Source organism: Theobroma cacao, chromosome 5 (genome assembly GCF_053813885.1).
Source record: "Theobroma cacao isolate CCN51 chromosome 5, ASM5381388v1, whole genome shotgun sequence".
NCBI lineage: Eukaryota > Viridiplantae > Streptophyta > Magnoliopsida > Malvales > Malvaceae > Theobroma > Theobroma cacao.
In genome coordinates this window covers 9,451,055-9,464,755 of record NC_142643.1, presented here as the reverse complement: position 1 = coordinate 9,464,755, position 13,701 = coordinate 9,451,055, and positions in this window count along the sequence as shown.

Genomic DNA, 13,701 nt, shown 5'->3' with positions numbered 1-13,701 from the left:
CACACAGGGGTATTTTGGTCATTTTTACTCAAAAATTTCGAAACCTGCTAAAAATATAATATATAAATGAAAAATATACATTTCATATCTAAAAATAAATTTAGGTATCTAAATCATCCATTTAAAATGAATTTTTATCTAATAGAACTAAATAAAAATATTAGATAAAATATTCTATTTTCATATAAAACAATATTTATAAACTTCTACGTAAACAATTACTGTAGCGTAATAATAAAATAAAATCATATACATAATAGCACACAGCGCCAAGGTATACAAAAATATTTTACAATGACATGTAAGCCCCAAAATAACAAAAATAGACAAGACTGTAGACCTACGATTTTTAAGGGTGCAAATCTAAAAGTAAACCCTTGACAAAATCGACTATCTACAGACTGCTCTAAACCTGAAATGGGTGAAAAGAAGGGGGTGAGTTTTTATAAACCCAATGAGTAAGCAAAGTTCATCTATAACATCTAAAGTCGAGTAAATGGAGACAATTAAAACATCTCTTCATAATATGATTCATAACATTAAAACCCATTTCAACCATATAAAACAATTGCATTTCATCAAAAATAATTAGTAAGGCTTATGACTCTCTTAAAACTTGGCTCGTGCCAAAACTCGTACTCGGTGACACCTTGCACCGGGCATCCAACCAAGTCCGCCAAGGCTGTTAAATTAACATATACACATAAAACATGTTTTTATGTTTAAAAACGTAGTTGTTCCTTGGCGTTGGCTGAGTTTCACTCTCACGTGGTGGTTCAACGTGAAGTGAACTCTAAACTACCTTAGGAGATACCCTTTCGCGCCTCTCATACTAAGGTAAAATATAACGGGGTTTACCGTGCCCCTCTAATAGGCTGGTCCACGGAAACCCGCCCACTGCAGTAAGCTAATCACTTACCCCACCAAATCAATAAAAATTTTAGTAGCATGACATGGCTAATATGATATTACCCAACCTGTCAAGGTAAAACAAAACAATTCATATATTCCACACAAACACAAATCTAGCCATTCATGCCATCACATTGTCATAAGCCATCAATTCAAACCATATGTCAAAACATATATCTAACACAAGTATATAGTCTCCACTTACTCAATTTCCAAAACCAGGATTCAATTTCAAACCAAATTATGAATCTCATTTCATTTAACCAACACTTCAGTTATAAAATATAATAGTTTACAATTTAAATTTATTATTCTTTAAAATAATAAAAACGAGTATAAACTACTTTAGATAGTTAAGATGATCATCTGTTTACTCACTATAACGGGAGTACTCCTACTCCTAATCCTCGAGTACGATATCCTTACCCTTATCAGAGGGCACACCACCTATACATAATACATAACAAGTAATTCAATATATTTGTGCCAAATGTTATAAAACTACTTCAAGCTCTTTATGAATGTATGAAATTGAATGAGAAGTGTTCGAATAATCACTTAATAATGGTGTTCTACATAGATTTAATTATTGTTGGACTGAAATGGTATTCGACCTAACTCGCACTATACACTGTTTAATTAGCCAAAACATCCAATTCAACACCAAATAGATTCATTGCACTTTTGATACTCCAATAAGTCCGTATACCTCATTAGAAATCAATTCTAAGTCCATTTACTATAATTTTCTCATTATCGTTCAAGTTGTTTACTAAAGGTGTCAAGCCCTACTCCATTATATACTCATCATAACATCCATATACTTGATGACACATCTGCATGTTAAAATGCCTTAGAAATAGTTAAATAATCGATATTGTAAAGCCCGACCTTATAAAATACTATTCATTACATACATGTGATGATAGCATGATTGCATGTTAGGAGAGTCCCAAAAAATTTACAAAAGTCGGTATTGTACCTAGAGGTACAACAAAGTTGATTTAATCCTCGAGCTAGATCAAATAGGAATTTTAAGGTGAAATTAAGAGTGTCACAGTCCAAGGATGACTCAAAATGGTAATTCGAAGTTTGAGGATCAATTTGGAGTCAAACCGGAATTTTCACTATCCATGGGTAAAATGGTCATTTGCCACCTGGAGACAAAATGGTAATTTTAGAAAAGATTTATTTATCCCCATTTGACTTATTGGAGTATGATTTGAGGTTTAAAAGTGAAAAATTTTAATTTCGGTATAATTTGGAGTATAGAGGCAAAATTGTAATTTTCCACCACTAGGATATTTTTCCAGCACATGGTCTTCCTTTATCCTCATTTTTGACCTTTGACTAATCATGTGGTGGAGATAAAATGTTTAAATTTTTAAAATTTTAAAAATAGACCAATAAGAAAATGCCATGTGTCAAGCTTAGGATAATTTAATATTTAACTTAAAAATCAGCATAAATCAGCCCATTACTCTCCAAATATTCGGCCAAGCAAGGAAAAGAGAGAAAGAGAAGAAGAACAAACCCTAGGTGAGGAATTTCAAGAGAAAAAGTGTGGAAAATCAAGGAAAACAAGTGAAAAAGGTAAGATTTTTCAACTTAAGCTTGAAATCTATTTTCCTAGAGCATTTCTCCATATTTTCCATGCTTAAATTACATGTTTTCATGATGAATTGTTGGCTGATCAAAATGGGTTAGGAGAGAGAAGGTTGTTGGATTTATTTGATTTTAAATTATGTTAGTGTTTTTAGTTAGTTTAGCATATTTAGAAACAAAACAACAAGAAAAGAATTTATTTTCTCCCACAACCATTAATGGCCGAATTTACCATGTATGAGTGATGATGAGTTTGATTTTTATTCTTGGAGAATTGGTTAAGAAATGATGAATTATGAGCTTAGAAAAATAATGGGAATTTTTTCCCACTAGGGGTATTTTCGTAATTTACTGTCGAGATTGATAATTTGCACCACACTGAGGGACATTAAGTCAATTTGGGTGCAAATGAGGTATGAAAACTGAAAAAAATTAATTTGGGATTAAATTGGACGCGTTAGTAATTTAATCAGGTGATAAGACGAATTAGGCCAATACCGAATTTAGATAGTTACCAGTGCATTTTTGCATTCCATATTATCATTAATAGTCTAAATTAGTTTAATTTCAATTTAGTACCAATATAGTGAATTTCTCGATTTTGTACTGTGTCAAGGTGGTGAGTCTTCCGATAAAGGCAAGGAGATTGCATCCGAGGACCAGTAAATAGAGTGCGTCAAAAGTCTGCATTCTAGACATTGTGAGTAAGCTTACTGTTATTTTAATTATCTAGGGTGGTTTTTAGATGATTTCATGAATTTTATGGAAAAGGAATTTAAAAAGGTAAATTTTCATGTTTTATGAATAAATGTGCTTCAATGAAAATAAATTATAAATTGTTTTGAAATTAATAGTGATTTTGAAAAATAGAGTACACGAAGACTGTTAATTGTGGCAATTTGATTGTTTAAATTGATTGGTTTATGATAAATTGGGCATGATTGGCTAGTTGGCAATTGTATTGAAATACGAATTGTTTGGTTGCCTTGAAAGAATACGAATTACAAAATTGCCATATCATGTTATTGAGTTTTATTGTATGGTAGATTATATATATTAATTAATTATTGCAGTAGGGGGTTTCTATGGACCAGCCTTTTAGAGGGGCACAGTAAACCCCATTATATTCTTACCTCGAATGGAGAGGCGAGTAGGGTATCTCCTGGGGTAAAGCTTAGGGTTCACTTCACGCCAAACCACCATGTGAGGGTGAACTCAGCCAACGCCAAGGAATGACTATGTTTTCAAAACAAAAACATGATTTATGTGAAATGTGAATTTTAATAGCCTTGGCGGTCTCGGTAGGATGCCTCAGCCAAGGTGTCCTCGAGAATGGATTTATGGCATAAGCCTAGTTTTTATGAGATTCATAAGCCTTTTTACGTATTTTAAATGAAATGTACTCTAATGCTGAGACTCAATTTACGATGATTTACTTTATTGTCTCCATGTACTCAACTCTAGATATTTATGATGATGTTTGTTTACTCATTGGGATTTTATAATCTCACCACCCTCCTTTTCACCCATTTCAGGTTCAGTATAAACTGTAGATAGCTGATCTCATCGAGGACTACCGTTGGATCTGCATTTTCCAAATCGTAGGTTCACAGTCCTCTTTACTTTTGTTTATTCGGGGGCCCTCTTGCTATTGCAAATTAAATTAAATATTTTGGCTTACTGTATTACAGTATGTATAAATTTATTTAGCTTTTACACTATAAAAATTATTCACGTATAACTCTATAAATATTGTTTTATAAGAAAATAGAATATTTTACTTAATATTTCTTTTATTTTCTTATTATATTCAAATAACCGTAATTTCATTTTAAATGAAGATTTTAGACTTTTAAACTCATTTTGAATATGAATTATGTGTTTTGTACTTGTATATTACGTTTTAGCCAGTTTCAAAATTTTTGAAAAAAAATGACCAAAATACCCCTGTGAGACGAAAATTAATATTTTATTTGTTTTTAGTTGGAAATAGTTTAAAATATTTTAGAACACGATATTTGACAAGGGAAATGAGAAACTGATAGAAAAGCCTTGCGAGGACTCGGGTTGACATTTCGGGCAATGAGTGTCTACTGGGACACCGCGACGGTTGTCACGGGCTCGAGGGGAGTACCGAGTCGTGACAAGTATCGTAACTAGTTATGCAACTAAGTTAATTTAAAACCTCGAACTAGTTCAAATAGGAATTTTAAGATGAAATTGAGAATTTTAAAACCCCAAAATGACTTAATATGGTGATTTGGAGTTCGAGGATTAAATTGGAGTCAATTAGGAATATTCATACCATAGGGTCAAAATAGTAATTTTGCCACTCGAGGGTAAATTTGGAAAGGTGGATGAAAATTTTGATCAAGTTTGACCAATTGGAGTATAATTTGAGATTGAGAAGTGAAAATTTTCAATTTCGAGCATAAGGGCAAAAATGTCATTTTTTGGGTCCACAAGGGCAAAATTGGAATTTTACGATTTTACACCACCATGAAATTTGTCAAGCTCCAGAATTGTACATATTATTATTGTATGCTATGGATAAGTATTAGAGCATTTGTGGTGGTGAGAAAAGACTTAAAAATTAAGTTAAAACAAGTGGACCAATAAAAAGGTGACATGTGTCAAAAATTAAATATTTTTATATTGGCATTTAAAAACCACCCCATACTCTTCCACTCAGAATTTGAAGGCCGACCAGCACCTGCAGAAAAGAGAAGAGAAGAAAAGAAAAGAAAAACCCTAGGGAGGAAAAACTAAGGAAAATTTGTTAAATTTTCAAGAAATTGGTGACTAAAGGTAAAATTTTTAATCTTAAGCTTGAAATTCATCTTGCCCATGCATTCTTTTCCATTTTCCATGAATTAAATTCAAGTTTTCATGAGGGGCAATATGCTGGCCAAATTTAGAGAGAGAAAAAGTTGGTGATGAATTTAGTTGAATTTCATGGTAACTTAGTGTTTTTAGGTGTTTAGTAACATTTAGTATGAAAATTAAGCAAGAAATCCACATCCCCATTATAGAACCTATCTTGGCCGAATTTTATGGGTGAGGCTTCATGATGAATTTGGTAGTTTTTCATGCCTTTTAGATTGTATTTAGAGCTTAGGAATACCGAAAATCGAAAACAAGTACCGAAAAATTTTACTCCCTTTAGTTAGCAATTTGCACAATAATGAGGGATATTTTGGTAATTGCACTTAGAATAGATTTTTATTGAAGTGTGTGGAGTTTTGGGGAGTACTGGAAGTGCAATAAATTAATTGGAACTGAATTGGACGTTTAGACCGATTAGATAGTGTATAGTGCGCGATAGGCCGAACACCTCCCATTTCATTGCATGCATTCATATAGAACATAGAATAGTTTTGTGACAATTTAGCATAAATATATTAAATTTCTTGTTACACATTATGTATAGGTGGTGAGCCCTTGGATAAGGGCAAAGGTATTGCACCCGAGGATCAAGATTATGAGTGCTGTAAATTCCCGTCAAAGTGAGTAACCACTGTTCATCTTATCTATCTAAAGTATTTTTACAATTGTTTTTATGATTTTAAGAATACTGGACCTAAATGAATTTTATATTTTATGACTAATAATCGATTTAAGGAATAAGGTTTATGACTTATTTTACAATTCAACAATGTTTTTTGAAAATGTGAGTATGTGGAGACCAACCTTTGATGTTGCCTATATATTTAAGTTTAAGTACCTATGTTTGGAATTGATGATTTATGAACTGATACGTGATGATGTATGTGGCTAGATTTTTGGGTTGTGAAATATATAAACTGTTTGTTTTCCTTTGACAGGCTGGGTAGTATTATGTTAGCCACGTTATGCTGTCAAAATTTTATTGATTGGTGGGTTATTTAATTAGCCACTGCAGTAGGCAGGTTTTCGTGGACCAGCCTATTAGAGGGACACGGTAAACCCCATTATATTTACCTTAGTATGAGAGGCGCGAAGGATATCTCCTAAAGTACGATAGAGTTCACTTCACGCTGAACTACCACTTGAGGATGAACTCTGCCAACGCCAATGGATGGCTAAACTATGTTTTTATGAGTAGTTGTTAACTTAATAACCTTGGCGAACTCGGTTGAATGCCTTGACCAAGGTATCACCGAGTATGATTTTTGGCACAAGCCAAGTTTTTAAGAAAATCATAAGTCGTGATGTGTATTATAATGAAATGTGTTGTTTTATATGATTTGAAACAAGTACAAAATGTTGTGGATTATGATATGATGAAAAGTTAGTTGTCTCCGTTTACTCAGCTTTAGAAGTTAATGACGGACTTTGTTTACTCACCGAGTTTATGAAAACTCGCCCTTTCTTTTAACCATTTCAGGTTCAGGATAGTCTGTAGGCAGTCGATTTCATCAAGGATCTCTTTTGGACTTACTTCCTTGGAAATCGTAGGTCTACATTCTTGCACACTTTTGGTTATCTCGGGATCCATATGCCACTGTAGGATAATTTTGAATACCTGGTTTACTGTATCACTATGTATATGAATTTATTTTGGTCTTACGCTACAAAAATTATTTATGCATAGTTCTATAAAAATTGTTTTATAAGAAAATAGAATATATTATCGAATATTTTTATTTAGTCTAATTAGCCAACTTTTCACTCCAAATGGATGATTTAGATTACAAAAATTTATTTTTGATCGAAAATGGATATCTTTCTACCATATTTTGTATTTTTATCAAGTTTCAAAATTTTTGGGTAAAAATGACCAAAATACCCTTGTGTGGCGAAAATTTTATTTTGATTGTTTTTTATCTAAAATAGTTTATATTCTCTTAAAACTCGATATTTAGTAACTATTGCTCACAGGGGAAGTGGAAAACTGATGCAAGAGCCTTGCGAGGTTTCGATTGACATTCCGGGTAATGAATGTCTATCTAGACTTCGCGACTATTGTCACGGGCTCGAAAGGAATGTCGGGTCGTGACAAAAGGAACTATACTTTTTGATAACCGTTTTCGATATCCAACATCATGAATCATCAAATACGAGCTAGATATCATGAAATATGACAAAATTCATCTTCAAAATATTCCCTATAGAATTCGGCCAATTAGGGTTTGATGAAGAACATGTTATTTTCTTACTTGTTTTTCATACCGAATATCACAAAACACTAAAAACACCTAGATAGCCTGAAATCTATCAAAAACCATCATTAAAACCTTCCCCCCTTGATTCGGCCAGCATGCTTCCATCATGAAAACTTGAGTTTCAACCATAGAAAATAAAAAAGAAAGCATGGGTAAGGTAGATCTTAAGTTAAATCGCGAAATCTTACCTTTGATCGCTTCGTTTTTCGATAATCTAATGAATTTCTATTGAATTTTTCCTCCTTAGGGGTTTTTCTATTCTTTCCCCCTTTGTTCTTTGGCTTGAACGGCAATGAGAGAGTGAATGGGAGAGTTTATGTTGAGTTTATAAAGGAAATTATAAAATAATAAAAACTTGACACATGGCAACATATAATTGGTTCACATTTAAAACTTAACTAATAAGGCTTTTCCTTTCCACCACATATAATCCCATAATTATCCAAAGTATAAAATGATAATAGGTGAAATTCATGGGCTTGACAAGTGTCATGGTGGTGTAAAATTTTAAAAATTCTAATTACGTCCTCGTGGACACGTGAAATGACTGTTTTGCCCTTATGCTCGAAATTGAAATTTTTCATTCCTCAAATTCAAATTATGTTCCAACTAGTCAAACTTGGTCAAAAATCTCGTCCAACATTCTAATTTTCTGCCCTTGGGTAACAAAATAACCATTTTGCCCCTACGTTATGAAAATTCTCAATTGGATTCCAAATTAATCTTCGACCTCCAAATCACCGTTTTAAGACATTCTAAGGTTCAATAACTCTCAAATACATCCCAAAATCTCTATTTGGACTAGTTCGAGGCCTTAATCGACTTAATTATACCACTAAGTGCAATATCGACTTTTAACGAATTTTCGAAGCATCCAAGTATGCAGACATGCTATTAAGTACATGAATGACATGGCAAGTATATTATAGAGCCGGGCTTGACAGTTTTGATTTAAGAAAACATGTTAGAAACATTTTAATCAATGCCAAATCGTAAAAAAAAAAAAAACAAAAAGCAATGAAGAGAGTTAAAAGGATTGGAAGTTTTGGTTCGCAAGTAATAACATTATTTCAGGCATTAAAGTGTAACAATTTTTTTGAACATGGCGTCTAACAGTAATATTTTTTCAACATGGCGTGTAACAACAACATTTTTTTCAACATGGTCTGTAACATGTTTTTGTACATGGCGTGTAACAAAAATATTTTGTTTTTCAACATGACGTATAACAACTTTTTTTAACCATGACGTATAATATATTTTTGTACATAACGTGTAACAATAATATTTTTTTAACATGGTGTGTAACAACTTTTTTTAACCATAGCGTGTAACATGTTTTTGTACACAACCTGTAACAATAACACTTTTCAACATGGTATGTAACATCATATGCATGGTATGTAACATCATGTACACTTGATATAAAGAGGTTTAATACATAACGTGTAACATGGTTTTATATATAGCATGTAACATCATGTGCACTTGATATGAGGAGGTTTCATTAAGGGTAATTTTGTCCAATTGGGCTAAAAACAGTTAAAATTATAAAGAGGGTTATTTTTGAAAACATCTTATCTTTGAAGGCTATTTTTTAAAATGCCCTTTTTGCTTTTGCTTGTGGTTTGTTGTTCATTTTTTACTGGGAGAAATGACCTCCACTTCCCTCAAATGAACCTTCAGGCCAAGCATGAAAGATAGTGATCAAAGAAAATAATAGTCAAACAAAACAAACCTTTTAGCCATTAATGAAAATGGGAGAAAAGAGAATGTGGAGAAAACATAGGAGTTATCGACTGCCACGTCAAATAAATGGTTAATGAAACCATTTAACCATGCATTGACATCTTCTACCACTGCAGTTTATTTGACACGTCCACTGCCACGTCATTCAACTTGTTGTGTTTCACCATGCAATTCAACTTGTCATATTTTGCCACATTGTTCAACTTGTCATGTTTTGCTACATCATTCAACTTATCATGTTTTGCCTTGTCAAAATGTCATGGAACCTCTAGTTGATTTCAAGAGCACTTTTAACTTGTTATGTTTCGTCTTGTCGTTCAACTTGTCGTGTTTCAACACGTCGTTCAACTTATCATGTTTCGTCACATCAAAACGTCATGTAACCTCCAGTTTGTAGACACTAAAAATTATAATAAAATTTTATTAGTAAAAAAAATCATAAAAAAAAGAAGAGAAAAAGGGAGAGGGGTACAACTGGCAGGGTGCGGACGCACCCTGCCAGGCACCTCCTTCACCCTGCCAGACGCGAAAAATTCACGTTTGGCAGGGTAGTGGAGGCACTACACTCAGCCAAAAAGCCGAGTGTATAAAGCCCCACTATAGCAACCCGGGGGCGGGGGAGCCAAAAAACCTGCAAGCCAAAAAATCAAAAAGAAAAGCAATAAAAAAAAAGGTAACCAAGAAACCCAAAAAAAATCCTAAGCTTCCTAGCAGCCACAACAATCCACAAACAAATAAAAAAAATACCCAAAAAATACACAATTAGGAAAGAGAAAAGTTATGTTTTTCGGGGAATTTTTAGTTTGTTTTTTGGTAGGGGTAGATTTTGATTTTTGGGGGTTTTGGGTAACAGGAGAATAGACAAGCTTTGTTTTTTTTTGTGTGTGCCACCGGAGGGGGGTGTTAGAGTTTGTGGGTTTTGTGCCGCCGGTGAAAGGGGGGTGTTTAAGCTTTGGGTTTTGCTGCGGCGATAGATAGGGAGAGAAGGAGCTGTCGGCGCAGGGAAGAGAAGAGAGAGACAAGCCGAGCGACGGTAGAGAGGGAAGAAAGGGAGCTGCCGGCGAAGGGAAGAAAAGAAAGAGACGAGCAGACTGGCTGTAGGAAGAGAGCTGCAAGGAGAGTCCTGTTTTGGGGTTGGCTAGCGGCTTGGTTGAGAGAAGGGAGAGAGTTTGGGTTCTAGAGAGAGAGATAAAAGGGAGAAAATGAAGAGAGAATAAAAAAAGAAGGTTTTTATACTCAAATATGAGCTTAAACGACACCGTTTTGGAAAGGAGAAGCAGGCATTGAAATGGTGTCGTTTTGGCCATTTGCAGGCTGCTGGACAAGGACCAGACGGTGGGCTTTGAGAGGCAGACCAGTTGGGCCAGACTAATCGTGTTGGGCTACTATCAACCCACTGAAGGTATACATTTTTTTGTTTGGTTTTGATTTTGTGGTTGTGCTGGGCCCAATGTTTAGGTAGAAAGACAAATCAGTTTTAGAAGATTATTAGGTAGAATAAAAAAGATAAGATACATATAAAAATGATTAAATGTTAAGAGAGAACAGAAATTAAAAAAAATAACAAATTAAAAATTAAAAAATAAACGAGAATAAATTAGGAAGAATTAGAATTAAAATGTAATGAAACAAAAATATGAAATATATTTTAAAAAAAAGGGTTTCATATAAAATGGAGAGGGATATAGATGAAGAGATAATGAAATTAGGATAAGATAAAGAATTATCAACAAAATTGTTTAATTTAATATCGATGATGGGATGATTGGTCGGGATGCGAGAAGTCATAATCTCGGGCCCATATGCCCTAGGTTCAGAATCCGAATCAAGGCTCCACCAGTACGATGGGAGGGCCTCGATTTCAAGATCCCAAAATTTTTAATAAACAAAGAATTTGACTGTACAAAAACACTAAATAAAAATAATAAATAAATAACAATAGATAAAAAAATGATGATAAAAATAATTATAATTATTCGAATATATAGTAAATAATAAATTTGTGAAAATGCAATATACACGACATTAAATAAATAAATAAATAAATAAATAATAATAAAAAATCTAAAGCAACAACTAATTTAAAATTAAGCATTAAATATCAAGTGGCACAAACTATGAATTAATAAATATTATAAAAAAAAGTGAAGACAAAAGATAAGAAAGGAAAAAGAGGAATTAAAATATAGATATATTAGATATTAGGTTCGAATAAAAGATTGCTTACAAAAAAATATAATAACATAATAATAATAATAATATAAAAATGTAAAAATAAAAAAAAATATCAAAAAATCATAAAAAAAAATAAGTTTTTCAGTTCACTCAAAATAACATGGAATCATAAATAATTTAAGGAAAATATAGGGGAAAGTTAGAATAAAAATGTAAGGTATAAAAAATAATAAGGAATAAAATAGAAAATATGATAATAAAGAATGAAATAAAATGAAAATAATAATTAAATAATAAAAAATGACAAAAAAATAATAATAAAATAGATAATTGCATTAGCATAGCATATATATATGTCGCATCATGCATATCATTGAATATAAATATTTTTGTTTTCGAGTTACCGATGATGGGATCTTTCGAGGATCTTGCGAAGACGAGTATTCCTCGAAAAGTTCCCTAGGTGAAAAGGTGTCCCCGAGTCCCACCAATATGATGGGAGGGCTCAAGAAACAACTTGAATAAAAGGCTTTTGCCCGTATTAGGTTCATTATGCACGAAAATATTATTTTAAAAGAAAACGTACGATGACCCCGATGACGGGATTTATTCGTTGAATTTGCGAAGGTGAATTTCTCGAATAATTCCCTAGGTGAGAGAATACCCCGGATCCCACCAGTATGATGGGCGGATTCGAGAGAATATCCTCGATAAAAGGTTATTTGTCTGATATTTTTATCTCACGACTTGCATTTCATCTTGCCTCACAATTGCATTCCATTTTAGGTTAAATAGGAGGTAAAATAAGAGAATAATAACTAAGGAAATATAGTGAACTTAAAAAATTAAAACCAAATAGGATAATCAAAAAATGGTACCGTTCATGGAACGGGCGTCCCGGGGGTGCTAATCCTTTCCCGGGCATAACCGTACTCTCGAATTTAGATCTAGAAAAATGCAAACTAGTTTAAGGTTCTTTTCGATGGGCTTAAAATTAATTTAAGGCTTCATGGATTAGAATCGACTCAATAGATGACCAATCGCACCTAGTAAAAAAGATTAGTGGCGACTCCTAATTTTTTAGAGTTTTCACTCACGTCTGGTGGTCGGGTTCTCGGACTCGCACGTTACGACAACTGGCGACTCCACTGGGGAAGCCGAGAGTCGAACCATTAGATAATAATAGGTTATCTAAGGCTTTAAATAATTTGAGGTTTCCTTAGTGTTGATGATTTGTTCTGCATATTTTGTTTAGTGCATTTGTTATTTTGCACTTGTTACTTTATTGCTTTTAATAATTGTGGGGATTTAGGATAGAGGGATGTGAGAATATTACTCCGAACTCGATGGTTTTCTTCACACACATAGCACATTTTGCATTCATGCATAAACCCTCCACCCGGGTTATGTCCTTTTTAGGAGGGAGTTTAGTAGCTACGTTCTCGTGAGGTGATAACCTCCGCACGGGCTAGTGAAGACTCCCACTCAAATCGAACCTAGTCCATTTAAAGCCTGTAATGGGTGAGGACCGTGGTGCCTTACTAGTCCGAATGGATGATAGTGAGGAACGATTTGGGAACCTTAGCTCTGTCTATAATCCCAACCCAGTATATAGAATATCGAGAGCAGCTTAACCCTAGGTAAGGCCATACCCGTGAGAGTATACCCTATAAATAGGTACACATGAAGGAATTTCTTTTACTCCCTCTATTTTAAATTTTGCCACGAGATAATAAAATATCGTTGAGTAAATAATGTCTAATGACGTTAGTAATACCCATGATATTACTTATTATTCTCTCATTATTTTTAACACTCCACTCTTTCTTTTTACCAATACTAACTTAAGTTTATTTTGCTTGTCATGTGCATGTTACATGTTCATTTGCATGCATCGTAATTGCATATAGGAGAAATATTGGCTACACAACATCCAACCTAAGAGATCCCAGTTACATCCATGGCGTCGTCATCAGCAGGTCCGCTCAACATATACAGAAAGGACTATGAGATAGAGTTACAGATGAGGCAGATTCAACAAGAAAAAAGAGATTGTTTAACCCAAGGACATATCCCAACTTTACCCAAGAGAGTTCACTTGGACCTTCAGCAGAAT